Genomic DNA, 15,829 nt, shown 5'->3' on the forward strand with positions numbered 1-15,829 from the left:
TTAAGAACGACTGGAGGAGGAGAGGAGTCCCCTGCTATCTATTTTCTTTGGCACCACAGCTCTTTTCTGAACGCCTTCCATTTGATTCCCTGCCTCCCCCCCCCTCCTCCCCACCCCAACTCTTTTCCAGCTCCTTCTCATGATGTCAATTTAATTCAATCTAAAGGATTTAAAGCAACCAGTAGCTTTTAATGTCTGTTGGAAAGGCACTTGTAACACATTAAATTTACTTTCACCTTTCTGCTGGGTTTTTAAGGGGGGAAATAAAGATCAATTATTTGCCAAATCTGAAGTTTCATTAAAATCACTTTTCTCTGTCTGTGTCCTTGCGTCGTTTTAAGTGGGCCATCTGTCTAAACATCTCTTAGGGTCCTTTTTCTTTTTTTTCTGATCATTTCCTCGCCTTATTCATGAACCCTAGGAGTCCAGCTTTGTAGTAGTGTTGGAGCTAGAGCAGGCTACCCCCACTGAATACAGCTCTGGGCCTCAGCCTGCGCAAGACTCCCCCTCTACCCTGTTACCTCTCCCCAAATAGCCTCCCCTCCCCTTTACCTCCCTCCACCTCTTCCCCATAAGGGCCCACAGAATCTCTGAACTTGCTACACAGAAATGACCCGCCTTATTGTGATCAGTTATCCTCAACCCCAGTCTCTCTCACTCTCTCTCTCCCTCTTCCCCTCTCAAACCCACCCACTGTTCCAGATCCCCCTGCCTCGTCCCTAGCCTTCACTCCTTTCCTGCCTCTCCTCCTCATTGCAGATTTGTATGCAGACTGTGACCTGGGCGGCTACAAAGGACCGCACATTATTCTTGATCATTCCTCTGCCCCCATGAAGCCGGTTATGCGGAAAGAACCCTTAATGATGCTCTGACTATTAACAGTCTTTTATGTCCAAATGTGCCGCTCGTTCTCCTAACCACCCAGTCAAATATAGATACAAGAAATGTGGGAATCTGCAGTGACAGTGATTTTGGTAAAATATACATAAGCCCAGTTTGATTGTAGCAGTAACTGGCAAGTAAAGGGTCCAATTAAGTGACCGTGGAACATGGCGGTGGCTGGCGATGGACTTTTGGTCGTCTCAGATGAATTCAAAGTTAGCTTTAAAGTTGTTCTTGGTTATACATTTCCTGAACGTGAATATCCAATGCAAGATTTACTTTCTAAATAATACTCATCATTAGTAAAGAGTGATGATTGTCATTTGCACAGTATGCCAAGTAATGTCACATGTGATATGTCATTCTTTTGGTAAAAATTTTATTTTTTTCACAAAACCCCCCCAAATAAATCAAAAATAACTTTTTATGGAAAACATAAATAATCTTTTCGAATGAAGAATGATGAAATGAGAGTTTCCAGAGTATGTGTGCGGGTGCATGTGTGCGTCGTATTTAGGAGTACGAGATTAGTCTTGATCGGTGTTTGTTGTCACAGTGCCAGCATTGTGTCTGCAGCCAGTCCATCCAGGCCCCCGCGTCTCCCATCTCGTCCCAAGCTCATCCCTCTGTCTGTAGGAAGACAAGTCACAGCGCCAGTCTGGCTTGATGCCAGTGTGGAAGCTCTGGTTAAGTCTCTTTGCCAAGCCTGGATTACACTGAGATGTTAATCATGGGAGAGCATATTAAAAGCATTATTGTATACTTTCCATTTTCAAACCGCAGTGACATTTCGGTGGCGGTAGACGCACCACCTGCGAGCTCTTTTGAATCTTTGCCTTTTTTCTTCTTCTTCTTTTTTTTTAACGCATCTTCAGTAAAACACGTCAAAAGGAACGTCTTACTGGAGAGTCCGTGGAGTATTTTGGGTGGAGTTTGGTAAAGAGGAATGCCCTTTAAATTCCGGTCTCTTTTGTTACTTCATTGTTGCAGCTTATTGTGTCATAAGTAATTCTAGCTGACTTCAAAGGAGGTTGGGGCCGCCAACTGTAGGGTTGTGGGAAGCACTGTGAATGTCAAGCTATGCAAACGACCTCTCTCAGATGGGAACGATACAGCTCGTCTCTCGTGAAAATAGTTTGTTTCCCTTCCCGTCTCCCTTCAGATTGATACATGACCTAAATTTGGCAAATTTGAACTTATAACGCAGGGAACCTGATGCCAAACCTGTTTTATTTTGCCGCACGATGTGTGCAGATCTGTTTGTAAGTGCGTGCGTGTGTGCGTGTTTATGCACAAGACTCACATTTATTGGGTTTTGTAGGGGTGAGTGGGAGATGCCAAAATGGCAAAGGGAGCACCACAGAAATAGATCATATTTCTGTGTTCTGTGTTTTCTCCTAATAAACCAAAGCAATATATCAGAATTACACATAATCAAAGCTTTTCAATTTTGACTAAGTTGATTTGAGTGAGATGTGTGTAGGAGAAAAGAGGCCTGTAACCAATTCACTTAGGGAGTATGTATGCATTTGGGCCCCTATAGTGAAGCAGACAGACGTTCAAATTCGAATGATGAATCGTCCTGTTTTACTGCATCTGTTTATACTGAATTTGGCAACAGATTTTAGCAGACCTGTCACCCGTTCGTTCTCCGCAATGATTTAATCGTGTTTGAGTTACGGGATGCTGAAGTAAACATTAGCATACCTTATGTGGAAGGAAGAGAAGAATGCCACCAGTCCCTGACAGCGCTGTCAGTTCGCTCTGCGTTCCTATTGATGGAAGCAGGCGCAGATTTATGACAAAGAGGGTAAGAAAAGTCATGTAAGCGAGAACAAGCCAAACAGAGAAAAGCTAAGACCACGAGTATGGAAAGATGAAGCATTTTGCAGAGTTGCTGGCGATCAGCAGGAGTTGGACAAACAGAGATTGTTGGTGGTGGTGGAGATCAGGGGTCCATGCTATCACTGTCTGCGCTACCAGAGAGATCTCCACAGGGGGAAAGAGTGCCCTCTGGACCTCCACACATCCATCTAAAGCGGTCGTGCACATTCCTTACATACTCCTAATATTGGCTTGTCCATCTTCCGCTCATTGTGCTGCCGTTTGACTGATATCTTTATTCACATCTTTGAAAAGGTCTGCACTTGTCTCTGTTTGCCACTGTGTAATCAATACGATGGGAATGTGTTAACAAGCAAGCAAAAGGGGAAAAAAATTGTTTTGACAAACCTAACCTAAATAAAAGTAAACAGGAGTCACGGTATTCCAGCACTTCAATCATGCAGCTTTGCGTCTCTGCATGTTTCTGTCATATTTACAATATGGTGCAGTGTGAGGGAACATTTTCTCTCTCGACAGCCGTGAAAGCATCTCCGTGCTCATGGTAACAGAAAGAATTTGCACCCGCACATTTGCAGCTGTCAGAACTTCCTGCTGATGCTCACATAAGGTTTTACGGCACACATAAGCATAGATTTTGCTTCAGGAAGAAGGAGATTCTAGGATGGGACACGTCCCGCTGCATCTTCATTGCTTCAGCTCTATTGCACCTCTTTTGCAATCGCACAGATTTAGCGCTTAACTGTGTGTGTGTGTGTGTGTGTGTGTGTGTGTGTGTGTGTGTGTGTGTGTGTGTGTGTGTATTTGTGTGTATTTTAAGGAAAGAAAGTTTCAGATCCACGTCCCTTAGTCTTAATGAACCCATCAGTCAATAACAGTCAATGACAGCAGTTCCTCGTGTTATCAGTATTCACGCGGGAAATCGGCAGCTTTCTAATTAAGTGGATCAGAATTAATCAAGCAGCAGCTTACTGTGGGTCTTTGTCAGAGGAGGAAGTAGTTATCACTCAAAGAACACACACACACACATACACATACACACACACATAATTAAAGTATATATAGATATATATTCAACCTTGCAACTGTTTCTGCTTTATACATCTCATTATAAAATCTATTAAAACTAAGTTAATTAGTAAAAGGCGTAGTACTTTTTTTTTGGTTTTTTTAAACTGCATCCCAGGTCAGCTTGAATTAACACTCTTAAAAATGTTCTTTTTTTACCTTTTTTTTTTATTTTCAGCTCCTCAGGTTAACCTCCTTTGTGGGTCCTTTGCAACAATGGAAATCTAATTTTATCTTCATCTGAAACTGTTTGGCATTTAAACTCTGCTCTTGTTGCTTTTTGGATTTGACTAACCTTTAGGAGGCGAGCTGTGCATCTTTGGTATTTATACACTTGTTTGTGTACTTTTTGTGTTGTTTGAGAGAGAGCGAAACCCTCTGCATATGCCTACATGGACAGTATTTATGTTTGTACCTACAGGATGCATGTACATTCTGCTGAAAAAGGAAAAAGACAGACAGGCCTGCGTGTATATAATATTTGCGCTTTAATATCGTCATTGCCTGGATGTCCTCTTCATCTTGAGCCACAGATTCAGAGAGGTGCCCTCCCCCAGCTGACCTTTCAATGTAAACTGCTTATTTTAAGATGCCATGTTGCATCACCGCAGAGAGGCTGCTGGGATGCAACTCTAGTGTTGCAGGGAATGAGGGAGACAATTCAGAGGTGGGGAGAATCCATCTAAGTGACCTCTCCAACCTCTGACCTTTTAATGAAGCTTTTATTACTGACAACCACATTCACTTTGTTTTGTTTTGGACTTAACCCTCGTTGAACCTCAGATTAGATGTTATTCTTTGGCTCGCGTAGCCACAGGTTATTCTTCTCTTTTCTTTCCTCGTTACAGTCTTTTCTGTCTTCTTTCATCATAGCTATTCAACAACATGTAAAAAGATTATTTGCTTTGTTTCTTCCAGAGTTTGAGCTCACCTTCAAGACAACATGAATCTCAAAGATCAACATCAGAAGTTAAAGGTAGTAAAAGAAAATCAAATATTCATTAAATGTCCTCTTATTTAACTGAACAAAAGAAGAGAGACCTTGCCAACATGGCAACATAAGATATTTACATTTCTAAATAACTCAAGAATCTTTCTAAAATATATGTATGTATGATTTCATAATATGTTCCTATGTTTCTTGTGTTTTTAATTAATAGGAAGCTGCGATGAAGACATTATTTCCCAGGTATGGAAAATGGGGCATAATTTGGATCAGATTATGTCAAAAATGTGTGAAATAAATGCGTCAAGTTTTAATGTCAAATGCCAAATGGCAGTAAAAATGCAGTTAAGAAACCAAAGATTAAACTGGAAAAAAACATGCAATTACAATAACTGTGCTCATCTTCATTATATTGTGGTTATTGTGGCAGTATTGTGCAGTTCATTTTATTTTAAGGATGATTCGCTGCTGTTTGAAAACTGCATCACTTGGAGCGCCCCAGTCGGGTCTGATATTTAAAACACCATTATAACCGTGTTATAAGACTAGGAGGGAGTTTATGTTAATCCCTGAAGTCATATTTATATATGATAGGAGGCTGAAGGCTGAAGGATTTACACAGCGTAAATATGCTGAGTGTCTTAATCTGCTGTATTTTATTAGTAACTGCACGAAAGGGTTTTTCCAAATCTCAGTTATGCACACATGTTTCAGTGCTACCTATGTACGTTTACGAGATACTGCCAATAATGAACATGTCTATACTGGGAGGCAAAGGATGCATTTACTTTCAAGTCGACTGTTTACTCTTTTAAAACCAGTAATAAATACAATGCCAAGATGATGGACTGTATGATGAGCTGAAACTCAGTAAGTACACTATTTATACGAAACACTGTTTTTCTGTGTGCTTTCTTAGATTTACCACTCACTTTACCTCAAGCAGGCAATAGATTGAGCAGAAAACAACAATCAAACCCGTCACTTCCCCTCGGACCAGTCTTGTTCTATCTACTGTCCCACAGTGTGCTTTGACTGTGAGCTGTCTGCTTAGCCTGTGGCTGTCTGGCACACTGACCCCCTTAAGAGGATACATTGTGTGTATGTGTGTGTGAGTGAGCGCGCGTATGTACACGCACACCCGTGGGCGTGACTGTGTGTGTTTGTTTGTGAGTGAGTGTGTGTGGGTGCCACCCCTCCTCTAGCCCAACATCAGCTCATGTCCTGGCTGTTATAAATAATTCATTGGCCATTTGAGGCCCCCAGAGCAGAAGAGCACTTGTGCAAGCCTTTAGTGATGGCCTTTAGTTACTTCATACAAATACCCACTTAAACAGTCTTCACACACAAGAATACGCTCCTCACAAACCACACCAAAGCGGCCACTTAAACTGTCACAGCAGATCAATGGGAAGTCTAAATTCAACATTATCCTCTTATGTCAAAGCTTTTTTCAACCTGACAGTACTCAAGCAAATAGATATTTCCTTTATCCCGTTCAACCTTTTATCACTTAGCCTGGACTAGTATCTGTATCCAGAAGCTCCGGCTAGGGTCAGGGTTGATATTTTGATGGAGCGGAGAGGAGTGTGATGTGAGGTGGAGGCAAAACACCTGGATTTCTTCCTCCAATCTGCTACCTGCTTCTGGTTTGTGCATTTGATGTGCCATGCAAATGAATGGGGGGAGAGAGGTAATTGAGCGAGGTGGGTGAGACATGGCAAGACACGGAGGAAGAGACAGAGGATGAGGCATTGGGAGGTCAGAGTAGCATCTAGCCTCCCGAGGAGAGGAAGAGAACTGTCCGGTAGCACCTGCCTCATTACCGTCTGCACTCCCTTGGTCTGACGTAACCCCGGTAACCCTGAAGAATATACATTAGCTGTGGGCCATACCTATAGGCCATGCAAACACATTTGTACAAGTTTTTGTCGATTAACTAATTCAGAAGTGAGCTTCATTATTCCACAGCCTTAATTGAGATAACAATGCAAATTCCCTTCATTAACTGTGACATGGACAATTTCTCGCGGGCTCCACAGGGACACCATTATATTCAGAGCCCATGGAGCAGGTTGCAAGGTGTCATCAGATATTCAAATGGCATGCTTGTTTAATTGCAGTAAATGTAGCATGTCCGGACGGCTTGGTGGAGGACATTTGGAGTGCGAGCCCGGCCTTTTTTGTGTCGCTCTTTTAGGTGTGTATGTGCGCGCTACGTGTTTGGTAATAGAGGCATTTGAATAGTAGTTGAGGTAGGAGTCAGTTCAAGGTGTGAGTATAGGTTTGTGTGTGCGTGTGTGCTTAAAGGTGCAGGGCCAATGCCCCTCCCACCCCTCCCACCCCCCAGGCAGCTGTTTGCGGGCCCCTGTGCGATCCCGTGGGGCTCCTGAGGGAGTGTGTTGTTGGACTCTTGTCTTTTATGGCAGCAGCAGTAAACATGACAGGCTGTTTGGAGACCATCTGTTTCCAATGGCTGCCGCATGGTAACAGGGAGCTCAACCTGAGATCTGCTTGGTGTCTGTCTCAAAGGTAACAGTCCTGTCTTCCAGCTCCTGCAATGGGATTCTGACGGGTAGTGGGAGAGGGGACGCGGATGAGAGAGGGGATTCCAGTGAGATAAAACTTGGCATCCGCATGTAATACCTAGCATCAAACAGCACCCGAAGGACCTACGGGTATACTCTCATCACTTAAAAAACACACACACACACACTTCAAACATAGGCAGAAAAATGTCCACACGCTCTTTTCAGCACACACATAGCTACACCTCGGGTCATTAGGTTAAAGCGGTATTAAGAGAGGCGGTCCCAGAGCATGACAGATTGACTCAAGTTCTTCTAACACTCTCTGGCTGCCTACACGGTGCTATGTCAAAAGCCTGCACCCCCCAAACACCTTCTCTTGCCAAATGAGATGAAGCAAACAAGAGACTGTCATACTCCTCTTAACACATAACTCATTAATATGTCTCTGATGCAATCATTTGTTCACCTCACTCATTAATTTGGGCTTGTTCTCACTTAAACAGCATTCAAATCAAAACAGTGCGTATAGCTTTGAGGTGTGACTCTGGCTGATTTGCAAGTCCTTTACCTTTGAGGCCATCTTGTTGCCATTAGAGCATCACAGATCATTTTCTTTTTTTTCTCCTCTTTTTTTCCTCCTGTGTTTTTTCTTGGTCTGTGATCATTTGTTGAAATCCGACTTAAGAAAAACACCAGTCACCCTTGGACAGCTAACAGTAGCCGGGCAGAGTTTTTATTTAGCCATCTGAAGAGGTGTATCTGTTGAAACAAGGTTGGCATTCTTTCTATCTTAGGCTAATTATTTTTTTAAAGCCATTTACTTTCCCATCATTACCCTGCTTAAACAAGCCTATCCCGAAAGGCCATGAACCTCTCTCTCTCTCTCTCTCTCTTTCTGCCTTGTCATTTCATTCTCCCTTGCACATACCCACCCATTAAAGAGCTGCTGCAGTCCGCCACTCATTATTGCTCAGTACATTTACATTGAATAGGTCATTGGGACCCAACTAAGTGGAACTAATGTGGGATAGAATAGTAGACGGTTTGGCTTCAGTGTTACACAAACCCTCTGCTCTGGAATAAGGACTCTGTGATAGCTGTTAAGCGGGTGGCAGAGCGCCTCACTGATCCGAGACATGCCACAAACAAATCTCGGGTTTGCTCGTTTGTTTTGTGGCTGTCTGTATTTTGGCTTTTCTTTATCGTAATTGGTATGGAACGGGGCTGTTCCCTTCATCAAAACATAAAGGAAAGCTCGCTCAGCTTTGTTAGATATGCACGTTTAGAGGTCTTATTTTTTTATGTTTTTTTTTTTTTTTTAATTTGTTTCAGTTGAAATGTTACGTATAGGCTCGTAATTATGCAGGGATAAGGATGCAGAAGGCAAGGCCATATGGTGGATGTCTCCTTGCCTTACTGACACAGAGAAGACTTAGAAATGAAGCACAGGGTCACTCCTTGACATCGGCCAGTGCGCATCATAAAGAGACAGAAGTATACAGTATATGCACGCAGTCAGCAATGCCTGCAAACTGTATAATCTGACTGTATGCTTTCAGCAATAAGTCGTTGTGCAGTGAAACATCTGTTGTTGATGTTTATGGAAATACAGCCACTGCTTTTGTCATGCTGACAATAAAGTCTGCCTTCCTACACAACATGTGTTAGGTCTCCAGTTGAAGTAAACAGGCAGTAATTCTGTATCTTGTTTCTACTTCGTAGGCTCGTCTGTGGGTGCAGCCAGGGAGGAGATGATAGTTGATACTTACACCTCTGGCTCAACGTGGTGGGCGAGAGCACAGCAGCTGGTTGACTTTTATTAAGACACTGCAATGTGTGTGTCTGCGCGCGCATGTGTATCTGTGCAGAGCGAGTGAGCACAACCGCAGCACACGTTTCAGCCCGTTTACATGTCGATCTACTGTATGTTCTCTGTGCCGTGTGTAGACGCAGACACGGTCGACTGTTCTATCAATTAACACTTTGGCTCCATGTTACGTGATAACGAAAAAAAGGGATTTTCTTTGTGTGTGTGTGTGTGTGTGGCTGGTTAGGAGATCATTTTGCTGAACATGGGAGCAAGTAAGGAAAAGGGGTAGGAAGAACTAAGAAGAGAGGGAGTACCCTGTCTATGTGAATCCACTTCAACTGGATTTAGCTGTATGAAGTAAGATAGATCAAATATTGAGTAAGTGAAGGAAGGGCATCTCCACATCAAAGGCACGGATTGGGAGGCACAGGGAGAGATTAAAGGCAGCCTTGAAGAACTGGGTGAAGGAGACCAAACTGTGGTAGGAGCCACACTGGATGGACCAGTCGATAGCCAACACCACTGCACTGCTCCTCCAAGTCACTGCTACATGAGCTCCTTTTCTATCCCCGTGCTGCCAGATCTTAAACACTCACACAATGACCTTGAGGAGGAAACGATCACGAGACACAAGAAAGAGAAATGCCAGCAAGATTTCACTTGGAGGTGCTTTTTTTTTTTTTTTTTAAATGAACACCATCCAATTTTTTTTCCATTTAGAGGAAGTTGTCATCCACCCCCTCTCTCTATTTTCTCCAAACCTCCACCCTTTACCTAAAGGTTGCGGCATTTCAGCTTTCATCTACAATGTCTTCTATAATTCTAATTTCACAAAATGTTTGCATATTTCTTTGGACAGTCAACTAACTAAAAGAGTAATGAAAGGAGAGGACACAATAGCACATAAACAAAGTTGAGTAGAAACCCAAACCCCTGCAGATTCTGGCCTAATCAGCCTGCCCTGTTCTGGCCCAGCTTGCATGCCTGCATGCCTGCCCGAGCTTGGCTGGGTTTGAAAAGTCATGCTTGTGGGTGGATGCTACTCATAAATATGTATTTGGCTTAAGCCGTATAGTCCCACTGCTCTCGACTCTGCCTTGCCCGCCCAAACCTTATGCTCCTTTTCACTCGTCAGTCCTTCACAAGTAAAGGATGCAACTTCCCGGGGCATTCGCATTAAAAGAAATACAGAAAAATAAGATTGGCGATAGAATCTCTGTAACAGGTTGCCGCTACATAAGAAATGTAAAGGTGGGCAGCAGGGCAGTAAAGATAACATGTAGGTAAATGCCACTGTTGTAACAGTTCCAAACAAAGAATAGAGTCAAAAGTCTAGAAGCTGCACTACTTCCTTTGGAGTGAAGCACCATATAAACATCTATCTTTCTGTGTCAGTCTTCACTGATGGCTTCATTGGCACTGCTCTGATTCGTTTCAAAGCTCGCTAGTAAAGGAGGCTTCAAAGACTTCAAATGAGCTACATTGGAATAAGACCTTAAAAATACCTCACTTAAATCTTCCCTGAAGAATTTCTGTTTCTTTTTACCTTGGAAATTGAGATATGTCTGACTGAGTGCATAATCCTGATCCTGAATTTTGATTTAGGCTGCAGCTAGTGTTTTCTGAGGATGCGTGTGCTTCAAGTCAAAAGGCACAGAAGCTAAAACCTAAGATCTCTGCATGTACAATCTGCTGGGAATCTGTCATGTGACGATCCCTTTTTATCTACACAGTTGGTGTGTGCGCGTGAGAGTGTGAGCAGGCGTGTGTTTCTGTGCTTGTGTATACGCGTGGCAGCCTCGTATGAGCACTGATTCACTAAGTTGCTCCCACTCCTCTGTCTTTGCGTTTCCTTGGTTGCAGGTTTGCACTTTGCTAAGTGAAGATGTGTGTTTAAAACTATGTCAGTACTCACAGTAACTGGCTTTCTGTGTAATCCTACAGTCATGTTTAAAGCACTCCTCCTCCTCCCTTACTTACTTGCCTTTATTTAGACTTGTGAAAGTTGCTGCTCCTTTTTTGTCTTTCTCCTAATAATGCTATTGTTAGCTTTAACGAGAGCTAGCTTGTATTTTCTGACAGTTCTCAGAATTTAGAAAGATCACCCATAAACAAGAACTGATGGCTCCCTGAAAACACACACACACACACACACACACACTGAACAAATAGGAATCTTTGTTGCAGTCATTTTTAAATGCAGTGTGAAACTGATTGCACATAGTAGGCAACAAAAAACATCAAATAGCTCAACGATTTTTCATGTAGTAGATGTTGCTGTGTAGTTTGTTAGATGACTACCCTAAAATAATAACACAATACCAGAATATTGGTTGATGTACTTGTATAAAAGGCTTTGCGGTGGAAAGAGAATTTGCCTAACATATGCTGTTTAGTCACTTCCCTCTAGGCCTACGTGACACCTGATACTCAAATTTTACACAAAGTAAAAAGAGGTGAAAAAAATTAAAGCACTTTTTTTTTGGTTACTTTTCATGATGACAGTCATTCTGTGCGCATTCTATTTTTGTTATAGTAACCTGATGATTTCTTCTGTAATGTGTTGTCCATCATTCTTTCAAAGCTAGAAATAATTCAGATTTATACCTTGAATGTGTGAGTAGCAGTCCTTTATAGACGCTGAAGGGATTGTCTTTTAACCTAATTGTTGGAAGAGACGATAGAAGAATGACAATCTCCAGGCTGCAAGCCAACCCAAACCTTTCAATCTTTGCTCTGCAGGGATTGGCCACTCGACTCTGCCAGCCAAACTGCTGCAGTAACCTTGACAGGAGCTGACCTCTGTGATTATAATCCTTCTATTCTCATCCACAGGTGAGTTTTTTTTCTGCCTTTGTCTTTTGGTTTATTATTACCGGTAAAAACAATTAAACTCAAATACATTTCAATAACACGCATCAGGCTTCTTAGTCGTATGCTCAATTGCTGCTCTAGTCTTTAGCTGTAGGATCTCTTCTTTTCCGGCCTTGTTTTTACAAGCTCACACCTCTTATTTCTTCTCCAAGGCCCATCCTTTCCAGGCCCAGTCCGGTGTAAACTCCTGCCTACAGTAGCCTGTCCACCCTATGCCCTGGCTGTCAGCTTTCCAGGCAGGCTGTGTTGACAAGGGGAGGCCACTAGGGCTGTCTGTCATGGGGTTATTCTCAGGGCGGAGACGGTTCAGCTGATTCGCTGACACCGGCTGGCGTGCGCAGGGGCTGGAAGGGCGGGCATTTGGCGGGGATTCACAATGTGTGTATGTGCGAGTCTTTATGTGTGTGCCTTTGGCGGGGAGCTACCAGGGGTTAGCCTTGCCAGATGACAGGTATAAGGAAGGCGCAGAGAGAGGCTCAAGAGGCAAAAAAAGAAATACAGGGCAGGCTTCTTCTACACACCTAAACAGACACATAGATATGGTCACACAATCATAGTGAGTTGAAGGACAATGAACAGGGTTTCAGAGCTCAGAAACACAGCTGGGCATAAATGCCCTCAAGAGAGGTGTGTTTTAATCAAAGAGTGAAAACAATGGACATAAAGTAACCTGATTAAATGTATTACTTCTGTAAGTTCTGACTGCCTCTTATGACCCCTGTAAACATGCCTGCCTACTACCTAGAATGCTTATTTTGCAACAGCTCTTTCTTGATTAAAATTATTTGCCCACTAGATACTTTCAGATTGTAATGTTGCATATGTATGACAGTCCAATTATGGTAATGATGATGTTCAAGTCAAGCGATTGCAAAAGTCTGTACCTGGGGAAGCCAAGAGTGAGAACTGAACTGAACCTTAGGCGCGCATGTTCTACCAACACTAATATAAACTATGACGTCAGAAAAGGTTGATTATTGTAACAATGTTTCTTGACAATAAATCTTATAATACAATAAACGACACCAAACAGGAGTCACTGGCACCTCCTGACACACCCTCCTTATGTTGGTTACCAGTTTGGTCACACACTGCTGTGGGATGGCATCCCATTCCTTAACCAGCAGTTGTCACAAGTCAGCCAGTGTGGTTGTGTCAGTCACAGAATAAGCTGTTTGGCCAAATCTTATCTGTCAATACCAGTGTGATGGACCGAGTTGAAAACAGGAGTCACAGGGTAACTAAGCAAAACACAACTGTAAACAACAAACAGTGCAGTATAGTCTGGTATGAATACATAAGCAAACTAAATGTGCACGCTTACAAATAGAACAAATATATCCAAACCAATCAATAAAGTTATTGGAAACTAAAGTGTGTTATTGTGTTCAAACAAAGAAATGAAAATACACAAGAGTTACCAACTTTAGAGTGTGGCCATGGGTTTGGCTATCACACCAGTTTCAGTGATAACTTTTCATTAGAAATGTGGCACCATTTAAGTGGCAAATAACAGGCTCTCCAATGGTATACAACAGCGGTCCCCAACCTTTTTTGCGGTTTATGTTTTCACGGACCGGCCTTTAAGATGTTGCGGATAAATACAACAAAATAAAACCAGTACCGATACAAAAAAAAAGAAGATTGATTCGTAACACATTCATAATAATCAAAAGAGATAAAAAAAAAAAAAAACCAATGATAAAAACCGATAAAAACCCTGAAAACCATAAATTTCACACTCGAGCCTCAACTCTCACAGCCCGGTACTAGATTCATGGACTGGTACCAGTCCATGGCCCCGGGGTTGGGGACCACTGGTATACAATTTATTGCTAAGAAGCATCATTATAACAAAGAAATAATCGACCAAACACAAATTTCTTTACTTTTTGTGCATTTTACTTGTTGCTCAGTTATGGTAATTTTTGCAGATCTCTTCACAATGAGCACAAAATGTCATCCAAAGCCCTCAAAGAAAACCATCCTGTTTCGCGGTTGAAAGTTTGGAAAGTTTTGCTTTCATCAAATGTTGCTCCGAATAGTTCTTTACGTATTGTAGCCAAACAGGTCATTTTAACTAGCATCTGTACAGAACATGTGTTTCTAAATTTACTCAGGCATATCCAGATGTTGCTTTTCATAGTTCCAATGTTGGCTTTTGTGATAATCCTGCTCTTGCAAGCGTTGCCACATAGTGGAATGATGCAACCCTTGTTTCTTCTGCTTTTGCAAAGAAACGCAGGTTTTGCTTTGCCTGTCAGCAGAGCTTGCTTTTCTTAATTCTTGTCTTTTTTTAACTTTTTCATGCAATTTGCAATCTGGAGTCGCTTTGATAGATTTCTTACCTTCCCCAACATATTTTCAGTCAGTTGCCCACTGCTGAGTGCTTCCACAGGTTTAAAGAATCAGAAATTAAAAAGAGCTTTCATCAGGTGACAGTTCCTAATGGCATCTTTTGACCAGCCTTTGCAAGCACTTCCAAGAGACTTTTAAGAGTTAATGAATTTGAAAATTTCTAATCATTATCAAGTCTCTAAATTAAACTCAAACCTTATTGAAAGTCAGGTGATTCTTCGTCACTTCCTTCAGAATTCTTAACGGACTTTTAGGTGGAAGCTTTCCGCCATGTAGGGTTGTATGGGTTTTTTCAAATGGTAGGAATAAAACATCAAATATGGTCGTCTAGTTGCAAGACGCCTTGTTACGCAGCAGTTTGATACAAATATGTTTTGGACTCTTGTCTTTTTAAAAATATTAGCAACTAATATAGATCATGAAAGCTCTGCCCATCAGACAATTTGTTATCTGTTTTTATTAGCAGACTTAAACAGACACACACACACACACAAAATCAAAGTTCCATTGTACATCTGGACTTTGAAGTTGGAATTGTCCTCGGTCCTGGTTATGCAGCTAACAAAGGTTTTTGGAGTGGCTTTTTATCTTTATTGAGAAAATATCCAAATATGTAAACAGTGCAGACATGCTCAGCATTATTATTACAGGGAAAAAACACAATGTGATAAATAAATAGAGTTAACTATACAGTTACACAGTCACAGTATACAGACTGTATACTGCGTGGGCGCGTTTCATGTGGTAGGGGATACAAGGGGAAACAAGATTTTGCTTTTATGTTTAAGATTTACCATTTACAGTTTAATTTCTAGCATGTTTAAATTGTGTAATGACAGCCTACCACTCCAACCTTCCTGCATCACTGTCACCAGTTTTATGCAATATATAATCTTTAACTGGAGTCCAGAAAGTAATTAAATGTATATAGTAGTAAAGTAAAAGTGTATTTTCAATGAGAATTCATGCAAACAACAAATAAATACATTTTATTTTAAAGGAATATGAGTTTTTTTGACTATATTTTGACATTTGATGTGTAGGCCATCTTTAAGTTGATTGATAATACTGGATTTATGAGGAAAAAAATCTTCCATCTGCCATTTAGTACCTGTGCAAATGTTCATCCAAACAGCTGCATCATACCATGTTATAACGTCAGGGGTTCTCTCTTTACTGCTCTTTAAATTGATAGAAATAACTGGAGAAAACTTTTTAGTTGCTGGAATAGATTATCAAAATATTTCACTGCATAATTTAGTGTTCAGCTTATTGCATGAAAGGAGAAGAAAATATTTACATAAATAATACTTTTATCAGCTCAGTTTTGCTTAAAGATAGTGTGGCATCCTGGACATTTTAGGTTGCAGGATTCTTTGAAGATCTATTTATTATTACTTAAAATGCTCTGTGTGTGTGTGTGTGTCTCTCTCTCTCTGTGTGTGTGTGTGTGTGTGTGTGTGTGTGTGTGTGTGTGTGTGTGTGTGTGTGTGTGTGTGTGTGTGTGTGTAAAATAGA

General features: G+C 41.6%; 1 long non-coding RNA gene across 1 annotated transcript; it reads left to right on the forward strand.

The window, feature by feature from the left end:
* Window positions 1-4,707: 4,707 nt before the first annotated feature.
* Window positions 4,708-11,908, forward strand: LOC146370918 (uncharacterized). Its single transcript, XR_014797189.1, has 3 exons — window positions 4,708-4,768; window positions 4,953-4,981; window positions 11,822-11,908. It is a non-coding gene; the product is annotated as an uncharacterized LOC146370918 (long non-coding RNA).
* Window positions 11,909-15,829: the final 3,921 nt, after the last annotated feature.

Source organism: Perissodus microlepis, chromosome 16, assembly GCF_051167445.1.
Source record: "Perissodus microlepis isolate ML-2025 ecotype Zambia chromosome 16, ASM5116744v1, whole genome shotgun sequence".
NCBI classification, from domain to species: Eukaryota; Metazoa; Chordata; class Actinopteri; order Cichliformes; family Cichlidae; genus Perissodus; species Perissodus microlepis.